Raw genomic sequence first — 16793 nt, 5'->3', positions numbered from 1 at the left:
TCTGTATTGCTGGCAAAGATGCTACAGCAGGACAATGAAGAGGTAGAGTGGGGTATCCGACGTCGTGCTAGACTGCTGAGGCTGGAAGTGCGGGGTAGGGGGGATATGTGAAAGGAAACATGGACTTGGGAAGAGAGAAATGACTTCCAGGAATGTGGTTGCGTTGTCCGTCAGATCTATTGGTAAAGACAGTGGGCTGGAAAATGTGAAAACAGGGCTAGCGTAATTTATCTTGGTCATTTTAGGTTTTTAACTGGGAACTGAGACTTCTGATCCCGTGGCGAGGAATAGCTGGCAGATTGCAAACAAGAATGTGTATCGTTACATCCCGCTATTCACAGATGTATGCAGACAACTACCCTGGACTTTTTAGTAAGGGTTTGTGATGTAGAACGTTATCTGGGTCATTTAGGCAGGTTTTGCATTTGTCTTCTATAAATCATGACTGCTCTTGCCTGGGGACAAATGTTAGAAATGCAAATTAGAAAAGCGTTTGGCAACAGCGTACCCCGTACACCCTGGTCTGCGTGCAATATTTACATCAATGCGTTTGTCTTCTTAACGGTATGTTTTGTAGCAAATTAATTACACTGGAAGAGCCCAATAGACAGTGCCATAGCTGAACAATATTTACAAAGTACTGAGCTGCGTTTGCTGCCGACAAACTGTCTGTGTTGAGCTGCCGAGTTCCAAGTGCAGAGTTGATGGTTTAAAAGTTCTGTGGCTGAAATTTCATTTTGTCCACTGAAGGGATTGTTTTCCTGTGAGTTACAAAGTAAAGAGGAGAAGCACTGTAAAAGACAAATCTCCTGTTCCCCATGAACCACCATACCATAGCTGGACAGCATGGTGTCTCGCTGTTAGGAGGAATTCTCCTTGTTAAGAGTCATCACTTGCCACCGATCTTGGGTTTTGTCGTTTGGCCAGGCTGAAAAGGTACCAGCAGCAGAGAAGCCAGGCTGCTCTTCTGGAGGAGTGCTTGAATCCTGCCAGTGAAGCACTCGTGCCTTGGTTTAGCAAGACGTGGTGTGTGGATGGAGAGGAACATACTCGGGTCTGTGCCAGGGAGCTGTAATCGTCACACGTGCCTCCAGTGTGTCTCAACATTCGCGGCCGAGCCCTGTCTAGGAGGTGAAACGCAGGAGTATTGCTCTGATTTCTAAATATCAGCCTAGAAAAACAATGTGTCCCTCCTGAATTATTATTAATGTCTCTTGCACTTCTTCACCAGAATTAAGACATATTTTCATCCTAGTATGTCTGCGTGCACGTCCTGCAAAAAGACAGCCAGGAGAATGCTTTGCTGTTATTTAACACCGAGAGACCGCGTTTCTGAGCTTGTAGTGCATGAAGATGCTGTAGAAGCACCAGAAGATGCAGGAGTGGGAGGTAGAGCGGTGCTTGAATGGGCTTTGGGAAGGCGTGGGGCAGGCCTGCTGCCTTCCCGCAGGCAGAGCCAGCAGAGGGAGCACAGCAGCCTCCGCGCCTGCTGCATTCCCGGTCGTTCACTGCCTTCACGCCGGCAAAAAACAGGATTTCAGAAAACCGAGTCTGTGTCGGTCTTGGTGTCCTAGCACAGGCCCATCTCCTGCCACAGGGAAGTGTTTTGTTTTGCTTTCCTTTGAGGCCAAGTGTAAACAAAACCCGAACTTCGGGTGGTGCTGGAATCGTCTCTCGAAGGTGGAATAGGACTGCACATGAGCTAGGCACGTACCGGCAGGTGTGGACACGAGCTGCAGGATTTCCTGATCCTCTAAGTAGCCCTTAAACAAGGCTTTGCGGCCAGCTGTCTCCAGCAGCAGACAAGCCGTTAGTGAAGGCAAGTGGAAGGTGCTGTGAGTATAATCTGGGTCCATCCGTTAGCAAAGGTGGGGAGTTTTGAGGATTCCTTGTTCCCTTACTCAGGGGAGAGGAGAAGCTCCCCTCTCAGCTGAGGGAAAAGCTAGTGCTAAATCTTACTTTGTTCCCTTCTTAGTTTAACCCGAAGATATTAAACTGTAATCAGAGGCCACAAGTGGTGAACCAAGCGCTTGTTTAGAGCTCTCACGAGACAGATTAAAACAAAAGCTTAGGTGATATTTTGACACTGGTAATTTAGGCATTGGTTGTAAAACCACTCCTTGTCCGAGCGCCTGCAGCATTCACCTCCCCCTGATCGGGCAATTGCATATTCTGGTTTTTCTAATTTTCCTTTCTTGGTAACCAAAGGTGAGTAGGAAATTATGAGGAGCAATCGACTTAATTCCTAGCTTTTAGCACGGCATTTTAAATGGTGAACTACAGCGTGCCTCACTACCGGTACCATGCTGACTCGATATCCCTCGGGGCTTGGCACAGTCACCGCAGCTGTAGTTTGTTTCAGGGAAAGTTTTATCTTGATTTTACAAAAGGATTTGGCCTGCCCTCACCCTTTGGAAGCTAATATACCACTGAAGGTAGTTTTGTTTATCCACAAAGAGATAACACAGATTAAATTTATCATTTCACATACATATTTCAATATATCATCTATTTTTTCACACCATCTGGGGAAGAGCTAGGTAAGTGTTGGGGAAGTGACTGGTCTTTACATTCCTAGTCCTTGTTTGCAGAGTTTCCACTTGGATTTCTGCGACAATAGTGGCGTTTGTATTCTGTCATTCTCTGCTCATTCAAAACATTTTCACACGGGTCATCAAGAAGCCATTACTGCCTCTAATATATCTGAAGTAAATCCTGGGTTACTTGAAATAGAGAGCTCCAGAGGTGTGTCTGGCAGGGCACATCGGCTGCCGAGCCAGCTGCTCCCTGCCTAAAGAATGTTCACAAAGATAGGAAGTAAAACTTGCACATTGCTTGTGAAGGGAGTAGGGGGGCATTACTTAGAAGCAATCTTCTGTTGAAATTTTCTGTCTCTGGGGAAGGGAACAAAAGGCACAAGTGAGTCACAGTATCTGGGACTTTCTTGTTCTTCTTGATATTTCATCTTCCTGCTTCCTAGTGCTATTAATATGGGCCATGACTGGATTCCTATGGAACGTGGTATAAAACCAGTAAGGAAAATGGATCGTCTTCCTCTTTGCAACTTCCTGGGGCTGTGCAGAGGTATAGCCAGGATTGGAAGTTGGTGTGGAAACACAGTGTAACTTTCTTCTTTAAACGTGCTGGTATTTCCCACATTCCATTTGCAATCGTATGTGATTGATAGGAATTTGTACATTCTAGTCTTTCTTTCAAAGAGCTGCTGTCCTGATGCTTTCATCATTCTCAGGCAAAACAATATATTTTTTTCCATTTAAAATGTTACCTGATGTGCTGGTTAATGTGCCAAACCAGCGCACCTAGAGCTTGCAGAGCCAACTTGCAGTTTGCAGCCTGAATCTGCTCCTCTAGAACAACACACCCGACCTCATTCCTGCCAGACATCCCAGCCTCTCGACTGGGAGGGACAAGCTGAGTCTTCAGGATGAGGACAGGACGAAGAAGGGGGAGTTCAAGAGGGATGCAGGTGTGCGCCCATGTGTAGCTAAAGCTGGAGACACGGGAAGAGGAAATGGATAGCGGTGCAGAGGTGTGCTTACCCCAGAGCACCTGGGCAAACGTAGGCGAGGAAGCTTTGGGGTGGACTCGCTCGTAAAAGACATGGTGTGCATGTTATGTGTTCTCAGTAATGCTGTCTAGAAATGGCGCTCTGTGGTCAGCAAAGGTTTCCATACACAGCCGGTGGAAGGGCGTTGACCGTTATTTGTCAAAAGTCACTTGGAATGGGCAACAATTCTTTCCTAATTTCACGTGGAAACAAAGTCAGTGTTGTTTGGCAAAGATGCTCTTTCGCTTAGAAACTTTTGGTCCCGTGGCTTTAATGATGAAAAGCAAGTCGTTGCCCTAACGAGGCTGCACAGGTAAGGGACAGCTGCTACAGCAGGACTAGCTGTTGGCTAGCAGGACTAGCTGTTGGCTAGCAGGACTAGCTGTTGGCTAGCGAGATAGTTCTCCCTGGGAGAGGGCTGAGGTGCCAGGCAAGCGTTTCAGCTGAGAATGCCAGGATGCTGGCTCACAGCTTGCAAGAGCTGCTGGCAGAGCAAGTCGGGATCTTTAGTCACAGCTTGCAGAGCCGAAGGCTGAGACTGACAAAGTGATGGCTCATGGTTTACAAGAGCTGACAGCCGGCAGCCATTGCTCTGAGGCAGATTGACCTCTGTGTTTGCTATTCCCGTCTGCAACAACGCTGGCAGATTTGCAGGCAGGGAGCACAATTTAAATGGCCAGTAGTTGAAAAGGATATCGAAAACTGTGAGCCTTGGCGGCTTAGTGGGAGAAGAGAGTAAAGTGTGTTTAAAAAAGGCTAGGTTTGAACTATTTTTTCATTTTACCGTTGCACTTTTGCATTCTCAGAAGAGTGAGTGGGTTGTATAGAGCTGCTACCAGAGCGGGCAAGGCGGTGTGCATCTGCTGAAGCATTTAATAGAGAATGCTCTGTCCCCCTCTTCTTACTTTCTCTCTCTCTCTTTTTTTTTTTTTTTTTCCTTTTTGCATGCAGTATCATTGCAGTGGAATTCTTTTGGACGCTTTAAAAAGTGGGGAGGGAGAGCACTCTCCACTCAGTTCATCATACCTTTTGAGGTATTTCGCAGAATCTGTATGCATTTTGTTTTTCATTTGTATTTCCTTCTGAAACCGTGTCCTCTAGCAATAATGGTCACATTTGTGTCCTTGACTAGAATTTAGAGAAGGCTTCTGGGGTGAGAGAGAATGGTCTTGAAATAGTTCATGGTGTTACACAACTGGGATGTTTGAGCTGTGATACGAAGCCGCAAACAACGTTTTACCTGTGGAATTTGAAAATCACATGGGTTTGTACACAGCCCAGAGCCCTGTGAAATCGTACCCGCACAGACCTTGCACACGGCCTTGTACAGAAAATACTTGGGGTCAAGAAAAACTTGTTTCATGTTTGTCAAAGCCACATGAAGGGGCTTGGCCAAGTCTCCGTGCCCTTACCACCAGCGCCTCTGCTCTGGCCCCCCACCGTCCTTTGTCCTTGTAACCCAGGGCCTCACTTCGGAGTCATGCAGGCGGTCGGAGATGTTGCGGGTGGGAGGTGAGCAATTTGAAAGGTAAAATGCAGAACTAGAGAAAGTGCTGGTGCCATGACGTCTTTGCACGACGAGTGTAAGAAATTCACAGTGCCAGTTCTCATAAAAGCCGGCTATTTCGGTTGTTCACTGCTGGCGTAAGTTACTTGTGCTGCTGTAGGGAAAATCACGGTGAAAAAGCTCCCCTGCCATTTAGCTCCGTCCACAAAAGACAGAATTTTACATGCTGTAGATCGTACGCACGGAGTGGTGGCCATAAAGAGAGGAAGGAGCCTTTGCACTCTCTCCGGAGCCTTCCACAGAGCCGGCACGGGTGAGGTGCTCTGCCTCTGCCCGCACCGTCGCCTCCCCGTACACCACTGCCGAGTGTGTCCCTGTACACTGACAGAGTTTCACCTTGTGCTTTCAGTCCTGGGGCAGTAAATGCCGTAGGAAAATCCAACCTTACCTTTCCCCTACTTTCCTCTTGGGAAAATGCCCTTGACTTTGATTTACGCTGGATATAGTTTGGCTGCTGCCGAGAAACCAGTCCAACCACTCAAATGATGCAAATTAGAATAAAGTCAGTTAAGTAAGAAATACAGAAAGTTATAGGATTGGGGCTTCACGAGCATTGAATTCACTAGTTTTCACAGTCTGACTTTGGAAATGGCTCAGGATAACACGATTAATGTTTGGAAAAGCTATTCTATCCACAAAAAAATGCAAAGTTTTGTTAGATGCAAGATGTACTTAAGTGTTTTTTAGCCTTCTTGTTTTAGTGAAGCGTTTGTATTTAACAGTTCTGAAGTGTTACCTTAAATAGAAAATGTTGGCTGAATTTATATTTTTTCCCTTTAGCTCCTCTCCTTTTATCAGTCGTGTCTGTGGTATCTTTTTATTGTGCTCAGGTTGAGGAAGGCTGCAGGACGGGGCCTTTTTGGTATCATACTCAGAGGCATTTGTGCAGTGACCCTAGTTGGTGAGCAGTCACACCTACGTGTTAGGGTTCGGTTTTTTTCAGCAGTAGATCTAATAATAACGGCAAAGGAGGTCAAGAGCATCATCTCCAATTTACAGCTGGAGAAACTGAGTCACGGGGAGGCAGTGACTTCTGCAAGCTCAACCAGGAAATCTGGGGTCCCAGCTGAGTATCGTGGGGTGTTTTTGCCTGTTGTGTTTTCTGCCTGCCACCTTGAGCACCGATGGACTCGTAGCATTGTTGTGTGGAGTGGGGCAGAGAGGCCACTGTTTGCTGGGGGCACCAGTCTGCTCCAGGGCTTTTATAGCTGGTGGTCCCCACGGTCTGAGTGCTTCCGTAACGGAATCGATAGCAGCAGTAAGGTCCCAGTGAAAGGATGAGACCTGAGTTTCCTGCTTGCTGGATTTGTGTGTCACGTCCCCGTATAATTTGCTTGATAGCTGCAAAACATAATAAGATCTCGTGGTACGAAATTGCCTAGGGTGGGATGCAGCTCATCTCATTTAACGCTGAGGCTGTGCTAGTCACTCAGGTTGTCTTTATAGCCAAAAGCAAGAAAGAAGCCCTTCCGGCCAGCAATTCATCTCATTCGTGCGTCAGGCGCATGCGAGAGAATGATTACCCTGCAGAGGCATGCTGTTCTCTGCCGGAATAAAGGAGCAGCCTGGAAGAACGCTTCAGATGAAATACCAAGCTTTTGAGGGAGAGGAATCCTGTCCTTCGGAACAAATGCGTCTAGATTAGTCCAGGTGACACGGTTTCAATATTAAAGCAAGCGTTTCTCAAACTTGCGCTGTTTGGATTTGGATTTTGTGCACAGACGTGTCAGAATTAGTCACAGATGGGAGCGTGCATGGTCCTTGGGCTTCCGTTTAACACGTTTTGCTAGGAGCTGAGCTTCGGTTGGTCACACTGATTTGCCATGGAGAAATATTTGCTGTTAACGCCGATTTTTGCCAAAAGAGGATCTTGCAAGTCCCATCAAGTTTTGCTTCGAGAGTCAATTCTTTTGAATGCGTCTGGGGTGGGATGCTGTGTGCAAAAGCTAGCTATGAATGATAGGCTCCCTGTGTCACCAAATCCAGGCTCAGGACGCAAAGCTTTATGATGAGTAAGTAGGTGGTGGCTGAGCTCTGTCGTGAGTTCCACGCAGGTAGACACAACGTTAGCTCTGCATTTAATAACGCAAAGGGCTGTGAAGTGCAACAGACGCTCGTGCTCTTGAGAACCCCGTGAAAAGATGGACGAAGCGGGGGATAACTGGGGCGTCCTCTCAAATGAACGTTGTTACTTCTCCCTTGCTGCTGTGTGGCCTGTCCGCAGAGCTGTCCTTGCAGCACAGGCGTGGAACCTGTGCTTCGTGCTTTGGAAGTCAATCGTTATTTTTTGTGATGCTCTTATTCCAGGCACTTTCCAGGACAGCATGAGGGAGATGGAGGTGTCACAGCATCGCTGTACCCTGCAACAGGAGGCAGGCAGGGCAGAGACCGCTGGACTGCTGGCAGATGAGCCAGCTTGAGAGCTGGAGGCAGCGTAATCACATCGGCGTTGTGCTCGTGTTAATGAGCTCTGCTGCATCATGGCAGTAATTGGTATTTGCATAGCACTTTGCAAATACAAAAGCATTGCTTAAATGCAAATGATAAATAGGTTGGCTTCCAGGCTGCCTCTATAGCTTGCCCTCTCAGCTAATTAGGCAGTTAGGCACTTGGTATGAATGTAAAATAAAGGACTGAATCAAATACCTTTTTTACAGTTTGGTTCTGACTAGGTGGGCTTATTCCTCTTCACGCGTGTAGATGGGCTGTGAAACCATTTGAGCTCTGAGAACAGTTAGGAAAGGAAGGTACAGCATTTTGGGGTCTTCATTCCACCAGGTGCCCTGAAATCACTTGGTGTCAATGTGAATTTACATTTGGGAATATGCATAACTTAGTGGCTTGGGGCTTTATTGGACGCTAGCTGTGTGCTTTTTAGCAACAGTAAACTCCGTCTTTGTCTTTGCGTGTAATTGTTTTAAATTGCCGTGCAATTTGGGCAGGCAGCACAGTATACACAGGTAATGCATTTGGGATGACTAGAAAAGTTCCAAAATGTGTATTATTCCTCTCTGCTATGGAAACCGTAGTTGTGACAAATTAAAATACATGAGTTAGTATTTTCTTCCTTGGAAGTGCAGTCAGGTACTTTGATATTTCGTGTGCACGTAATAATACTTTCTTGTTAGCTCTTTCAGAACCCTGAACATTTACACTGCTTGGCAAAATGAGGCTTTGTATGCATAGCATGTAGGAGTTCTGGCTACTGCATAATTTGGAAATTGGTTACTCTTTAACATAATGTATTTTAAGATTAATAATTTCAGAAGTTTCCGAGCATCCATTCAGAGAGCAGCTCCTTGGAACAATGTCTTTTTATTGAGATCTTACACAAAATCAACATTATATTCTAATATCACTATCTTGCAGTACCATTATAAAGTGTATTATTTAGCTGCTAAAGTGACTCTACAAGATGAGTATCATTTTATCACAATACGAATCCATGTGAAACCAAATGTTAGAAAGGAAGAACTGTATGCTATGCTAGTAGAAAAGAAAGAATAAACGGTTTTGCAAAGGCCACCAAGGTTCAGAGAGGGAAAACAGCATCATCAAGAAAATCATTCTTAACAAATGGCCAGTCCTGTGGGAATTGTCTTGTACTCTGAAAAGCAGTTCTGTTTTTTTCCTTCTCACCAGAATGATTAACGGACCGGTTCTGCCAAAGGTAGCAGGTTTAAGCAAAACGTAAGCACTAAAAATGAAAGCTTAGTGTTTTTGCAGCTGCCCATCGTGAAATTGGGTTCTCTAAGGAAGAAGCAAAAATTAGAATATTTGCAAAGGCAGCTGGACTGATGAAATAAAGCAGTTTAATTTTGACCCATCAGAGGAAACGGGAAGCACATCAGAAAGCTCTGTTATCCCCAGATAAGTTCCTTGCTTACACCCTCTCGCCCAAAATCATCTCAGCTGCCTTAGTCACTTGACTGTGGAATTAAAACGAGGAGCCCAGCCACTGCAGGATTTCCCTCTGAGCAGAGGTCTGACCTACTGAATTCAGTCTGCTGCTCTGGATTGCCTCGTAAGGCTTTGTCTTTCTCCATGGGCTGTATGAAACATCCCTTTGTGATAAGTTCCCCTGTGATTGTCCTCACTGCAAAAAAAAAAAAAAACAACTTTAATCTAGGATAGCATCTAGTTTGTCAGCTGGAAATAATTTGCCCTGCCCAGTGTTTGGATGTACTGTTTGCCAGGTAAAAATTCTGAAGGCCAGTTCCCCTTTGGCTTACGTTGGGGTGGCACTGCTAAGATTTCCAGCGTTTGAGAGAGGAAAGCCAGGCGTGTATCCAGAGCTTCTAGGGGAATAAACCCGAGTCCCATTAGCTTTGCTCTGGGGGCTGCTTTTAAGTCACACAGATGCTTTTCAGCGCTCCAGCCTCCTGCAGAACATCTCAGCGACGGCCTCTTGATTTACACAAACTCTGCCACCCAGGAAGCAAGTATGTAATTAATTAATCCCTTTTCTGTTGAAGCAGGTGCCACATAAAGGTCTGTCAGGTACGCTGTTCTGGATCAACCTATGGTTTAGATATTGTGGTGGCTTGTCTTCTGCATGGAGGTGAATCTGAGGCTAAAGAGTTTCAGACCAGTGAGGAACGGATAATTTTTTAAGTTGCTGTACATTCTTGATCTCTCCTGAGAGGGAAATAGCAGGGACTGAGCATCTTGGCCGATATCGCTGATATCTCAGATGATAATCTGTGGGATGGAGAGCATCAGGAGAGTAAAAACTGCCAGCCTATACTGCAGCAAGCCAACCAGATAATGGCTAAATATTGCCCAGTTTCTGCTTCCCCTGACATCATTTCTAGCCTGTCAGATACTCGTTAGCTGGAGGTTTTACTTTGTCAAGCGCTCTGTTCGCGAGAGGCAATAGGTACTGGTCTGTCAGAAGTTATTTACAGTCTGAAGGTAGGTTCTGAATCTTTGAAGCTGCCCGTCGTGTGATTTGATTGTCAAAACCGTGGAAGTACTGCCTGCGTACTTGATGTAATTGCAATTGCGTCTCTGCCTTGGGCGTGTGGGCACTGTGACCGTACAAAGTCTATTAGATGAACAGAGATCCTTCTGCAGTCGTGGTGAGCATGAAATCCATTTTTCCTGTAGCAAAAATCCTAGCTGTAATACTAGCGTATTGGGCAGGAGAGGGAGCCTTCGCTTTCGGACATCACATCATTGGTTGTGATTAATTCCTTTAGGTTTTGTGAGAATGCGGGGTGTCATTGCGTTAGGAAGCACGTTTATGGAGATAATCCATTTATCAGGCCAAGAACACATTCCCTCTCTGCTAGACAGCAAATTAGTTCTTCCCTTACCGAGGCAGATAATAAGGGATATCCTAACCCAGAGGAACGGGAGGGCATGGCGTGGAGCTGACAAGATCAGAAACAAACGTAGAAGCAGGAGATGAAAAATACATTTATTGAAGACTGACAAGTGATCTACTGCAGCAACTCATTCATCAAGGGGATTTGGCCTTGCCTCCCTCTAATCTAGATTGAATCTAATTTAGATTCCAAGCAAGGGATGGGAATCCTTTCCTGAACCAAAACAAGCCTTGCCACCTCCCACCTTTTCATTACTCACTCCTTAATTTGTTTGGGTTCGTTATGTAGGCCACTCAGGAAGAGTAGCTTAGAGCTGTGTGTGCCTGTGCTAAATCTGATGTTACAATCACTGCTTTACTGTGCTTCGGGTTGATTTTTGATGCAGTTACAGCACCCGGAGCTGGCTGCCCCCAGGAACTTAGGCGTGAACATCTTTCCTTTATTTCCTGAGTGCTGGATTACTTGCGCTGCCGCTTGAGAATCCACTCCAGCCTAGGGCTCGAGCAGTCCCTCTGTTTTTTCATTCTAAAAATCAGCTCTGCGTGTGCCTACATACGCTGATCAGAACCATCCCAGAAGAGGGGACTGGAAGATAGCTTTCTTCATTTCTGAGACACCACGCTTGCTTGACCTACTTTCTGTTCTTGCGTTGTAAGTCGATAAACAGCAAAACTTGGCCTCCTAGTCCGTGCGTGTCTGGGAGGACTGAACGGCATCGCTCCTTCCCTGAGGAAGCTCCTGAGCTGAGGCTCAGACTGTGCTCAGGGCCGTGGCAGCGCACAGTCGTTATTCGGCACTCTGTTGCTGATTCCCTCTTAAAATGCGCCTTGTATTTTTTCTGAAACTATTTCCTGAAGAGTGAGAGGAGACGAGATTTGGGCAGTGATTCCAGTAGAGATTTCTGTAACGTGGGACATGTCGGGACGCTCCCTTGGAGCATGTCCCAGACCATCGCGCTACCTCATAATTTTCAGACTCCCGGCCTGATTCTTGGACATGTACTCTTCGGTGTCTCGCCTCCCTCACTCCTGGAAGCCCATCCCAGTTCCGAGGTGTTTGCTGGTCTATGGGTATTTAGTATCGTTCGCCAGTTTGTACTTGCCGGCCTCCTTATGGAAAGTACTCTGAGCCACGTGAGACAGGCGGGTGATAAAACGCTCGGTAGCCGCCAGCTGGTAATGGCAGCACGGACTGTGGGAATGCTGCTTCCTTCCCGCTTCCGAGAACTGCACCAAAAAAAACCAAGCAAGAACCCCTACCACATGTGAACTGCACTCTGGATTGCTTCAGGCAAGGGCTGGGAAGCTTCGCGCTGGTTGCAGAAGGAAATTCCAGTCAAAGCCAAGACGAGGTCGGCCTCGTCAGAGCAGGACACAGGCGGCAAAACACCTCCTGTCCCAGGATGCCTCTCTTGTAGCTGAGGTGAGTATTGGGGTCTGCTGTTTAACGCATCCGGCCGCTTTTTGTGATCCGGTCATTGCGCTGTCTTCTCCTACAGCCTGCCGTGGCGATGCCTCGCGCGCTCTCCCGACTTTTCTCTCTGAAGTTTTCTCTCAGCTGCTGCCCAGCACATACATATTTGATGATACTACCCTTTTATTACATTCTGAGCTGAAAAGAACTTACAGTTGGGCGTTCAGGGAGATTTTTCAGGAAAGCAGAGACATCTCAGGACATAGTTGTTGGAATCGAAACTGACTGATGTTTTCCAGATTCTTAATAGTTACATTGGGAGGGAGACAGCATAAATTTGTATTATTTTTTTAACAAACTTTTTTTTTTTTTTTTAAACAATTTTTAAACTGCTGGAAATAGGAAATTAGCAACTGATGGTCTTAAAGTGAGCTTTCCTGCCTGCTCTGGTAGTTGGCAGGTAGTGCTTTCTGTTGGCAAGCCCAGGTTCTGGTTGAGCAGACGGGGCCAGAGCAGGTTGCTGTCTGAGAGCCGTTTGTGCGGGCTCTCCCAAGCGAGCTGTCAGCCCTTCAATCTTCTGCGATGGCGTTCCCGCGCGACGAGGACATGCTGCCACTGCTAGCGTAAGTGACAACACCAATACTCGGATCAAACCTAGAACAAGTCAAGGAGATAGCTCCTTCTTCCAGCGGGGCGTCTGTGTTGTATTTTCCAAATGTAACCAGAAGACTTGAACTTTCCACGCCGGTATTTTGACTTCGAGACTAAAATAACCCACAGGAAAATCTGTATGCTGCTGGAAACGTTCCTGACTGCGTTAGGGCTTCCTTACCAACCTAAGCCTGCATTTGGAATTGCGCTGATGCTCGCTATTGCTCCGTTTCAGGCGTGTTTTAAGGGTGATGCATGCAGCGTCTGTCCAGCTGGCTGATGGCTCTTTTCACTGGAAAGCAGTAAATTAGCAGAACATGGAGTCAGTTCAGAGAGAACTGCGGCTATTTGCATATTTAATGATTTGCAAATCATTAAATGCAAATAACTTAAGAAGGAAAAAAAAGTATGGGAAGAGGAGGAAAAAAGCATGAAGCATTTCATTCTCAGATATCGCCAAGAGGAAAAGCTCGTTTTATTACTGGATGTCACTCAGTCAAGGACTCTTTGAAGTTAAAATGGGTAAATTTGGTTTTGGGTTGGAAGGGACCTTCAAAGCCCACCCAGCCCAACCCCCCTGCCAGGAGCAGGGACATCTCCAACCAGATCAGGTTGCTCAGAGCCCCGGCCAACCTGGCCTGGAATGTTTCCAGGGATGGGGCATCCACCGCCTCTCTGGGCCAGTGCTCCACCACCCTCAGTGTAAAAAATTTTTTCCTAATATCTGATCTAAACCTACCTCCCTCTGTTTTGAAACCATCACCCCTCGTCCTGTCACAGCAGGCCCTGCTGAAGAGTCTCTCCCCACCTTTCCCTGCAGCCCCCTTTGGGCACTGGGAGCCGCTCTCAGGTCTCCCCAGAGTCTCCTCTTCTCCAGGCTGAACAGCCCCAGCTCTCTCAGCCTGGCCTCACAGCAGAGCTGCTCCAGCCCTCTTATCTTTGTGGCCCTCCTCTGGACCCTCTCCAACTGGTCCATGGCCTTTTGATGTTCTATGAATCATAGAATAGTTTGGCTTGGAAGGGATCTTTTTCTAGGTTAAGAGGATGCTACTGTCACCAGCAGACAAAAGCAAAGGCTTTCAGTGAAGTACCAAAGTGCTTCCTGTTTGCGTGCTGGCACCTGTACATTCCAAGAGCGTGATACAAGATGAGGAAAAGAAGAGACTGTAAGGCTTTGCCTAGAAAGGGAAATGAGGTGAGAAGGTTCTGCAAGGGAAGGACAAAGATTGATACATTGCTAAACAGGCCCATGTGCGATCATGGGACAACAATGAAGGTATGGGGGTCAGCGGTGGGGTGGAGGCTCTGTAACCTGGTCGTTAAAACAGGAAACAGGAAGTCAAGGGCCCTCACCTCAACCCCAAATTTAATCTGTCGCCTTGAGCAAGTCACTTCACCCTTATCCACCTCTGTGTCCACTCTTCCTCGTGGGAGGGAGGATTTGGCCCTTCATGGTTTCAGATGTTAAAAGACTCCATTAGTTTATGGAGGAATACGTACGCGGTACCCCCTGAAATGAGAATGAGTGCAGAATTAACCCGCCTTGTCTAGATCATCTTTCAAAGTCTGTATTCTTCTTCTACATTCTTCCCTCGGTAGTTGGGGAAAGAAAAATCAGACTTCATACTCTGTTACAGTTCAGGAGCACGTTTTTTTTTTTTTTTTCTAAATTGAAATCCGCTTCCAGCTTTTGTTGAGGATGTGTGAAATTTTACGTCTGCCTCAGAAATAACTTGGTGCTTGTGCCTTCAGTACGCCAATGATGCGCTTTATTCCATGTTGTTGCTCTGAGATGCTGGTGAAGGGCAGAAATGTCTGTGGTATGTGAGAAGAAGCCTATTTATAGAGCAAACAGCGCCTTTGTCAGGAAGCGGCATTCCTTGTGTGGCTTACATCAGGATAGATGGAGGAGGAGGAAGGACTGCTGTCGGAGCACGGGGAGTTGCCCTCCGCAGTGAGCCGTCCAGGCCGCCCTGAGCACCGTGCACCACGGCTGGCCGGGAGCGTGGAGCACCTGCACAGTTACGTGCAGGAGAGGAGAACGAAGTCCTCGCCGGGCCAGTGGAGAACATTTTAAGTGTGGCTGACTGAGAACGTCTGTCGGGGCTGTGTTTGGTAGTGCACAGCTTGGTTTTTAATACAATGAAATTTCTCGCGTAAAGCTTGTGTATTTCATAGAAAAAGTTAATTTTTATCCCAAAGGCTTTGTTCAAAGACACCCCGTCATCCTTTGCTCACCACGCGTGAGGGTTCAGAGTCCTCTCCGCTTCCCTCAGCCTCCCAGCTTCCGTTCTGCTGGTCCTGTACAGAAAAGCCCACAGACAGTCGTGATAATGCAGGAAGTCTTGGGGTTTTGGAATGAAAACTGTGCTTCCAAAAATGTTTTTAATCAAGGATTGTTTCCAACCAAAGAGATTATAGTCCAAGCGATTTCCTGTTTTGGTTCTTCAAATATATTTATAATAATAATAAGGAAAATGGGATGTAAGTTGCAGATGAAGCTTAATTCTCTTCAGAACAGCAAGGTCCTCTCTCAAATATGAGTAATAACAAATACCTTTTTTTTTTCCTTTAATAGGAAGTGGTACTCATGATAACGGCCTTCTGGAAGCATCTTGCCAACGTTCTGTATTCCTGCGTATGTGAGAGCGGTCAGGGAAGCGTACATAAAATCGTAGAACCACAGAATGGTTTGGGTTGGAAGGGCCCTTTGAAGGCCATCTGGTCCAGCCCCCTCGCCAGGAGCAGGGACACGTTCAACTGGATCAGGTTCCTCAGAGCCTCGTCCAACCTGGCCTTGAACATCTCAACAGTGTCCCTTGTTCCTGAGTTGGATAGCCCCATCTCCAGTGCTGGAAGGAAACGGTTTCTTTTTCCAAAGTAAGTATAATCTAAAAAGTTGGGTTTGGTTTTGTTTAGTATGAGGGTGGGCAGGTAATAATGGCACCTCACCATTAGCACCAAGAACGCTCTTGAACTCGATTCATCCTTCAGCCGTTGCTGGCAGTTGGCACTCATTTTTAGTCCTTGCCAAAACACAGGCTTGAGCTGATGACCTCGTTTCAGCTGACCTTTGAAATAAGCAGCCTCCGTGACCGTCAAGCAATTACATGACTCAGGTAGCTGGCTGTCCAGTCTGCTGGCTGCGGAGCTCAGGGTGCTTTTCTTACGCTCTCTTCAAGGGTTGCTGGTGGAATTGAGTTACTCCCTGTGCCTTCCAGCTTGTCTGATCTCACAGACATTTTTGGATTTCTTCCTATTTTATTTGTCTTAGAGAACTGGCTGATAACAGGCATGAACGCGCAGAGATCCATACCTGATATCAACAGTTTACAGATGAATTCTTCGCAGAGCATTGGGGTTTTTCATTCTCGCCAAAGCCGGTGTTTTGTATAGTCTGCAGTTTCTTGTAAAAGGCAGTGGCTCACTGTAGTTGGTTACCACATGCCGTACAGTCTGGTTTTGTGTCGTGCCCTCCCTGCTCGGTGTAAACCACCTGATCTCTAGAGGCACCGTGGAGCAAAGTGCCCGTCGCCCGGGGACGAGAGCGGGTAAGGCTTGCAGATGATGGACGCAGCAGAACGGCAGAGGAAAGTAAGGTCTGCTGCGGGAGGGACGGGAGTCAGGCAAGGCGAAGAGGGCAGTAAGCGGTGAAGCAGGAGCAGTCAGGGAGAGGGAAAAGGCAAGGCAAGCACGTGGAGTGGAGCAGAGCAGGTGCTGCACCCCAGGGTTTAGTCTGGAGAGGAATTTCTGCATCCTTCCTTCTTTCATTGTGTCACAGAAATCTCCTGAAGTCTGTATCGAAGTCGTGCATCGCTTCAGTCCTTTATGGCCAAATGCTTTTAGAATTTGACAGGGACCAAGGGAAGAGCTGTTCTGTGGCAGGGCTTTCATGGTTGTGCTAAATCAAGAACGTCAGATATCTGGGGTGAAAGGGGAGTATTTGCACTTGCATGAAAAGTGTTAAGTATCGCGGTTGATTCAGTTACCACGTGCGGTTTTAATGTAGGTTTGCACCCCCGTTCTTTTGAAGAGAATTGAGGTACCGCTGTCGTTTCACAGTAACTGGGGAACAGGTGTAAATGAGGCAGACGCATCGTCTGTTTGTAGACAAATTAAAGAGAGCTTTCATAGAGAAACGGCTGTGATCAGTCACCAGCTGGGACACTGCAGAACTCGGGGTCAGTAAATCCTGGGGCAGCGAGGCTGCACTGAGCTCCTAGTCCGGGGTTTGTAAGGGTCTTGTCTGTGGTGGGCACTCTCT

The sequence above is a fragment of the Chlamydotis macqueenii genome, chromosome 24, assembly GCF_036417535.1.
Source record: "Chlamydotis macqueenii isolate bChlMac1 chromosome 24, bChlMac1.mat, whole genome shotgun sequence".
Lineage (NCBI taxonomy): Eukaryota > Metazoa > Chordata > Aves > Otidiformes > Otididae > Chlamydotis > Chlamydotis macqueenii.
The sequence above is the reverse complement of the archived record's forward strand: the minus strand, read 5'-3'. Positions refer to the sequence as shown.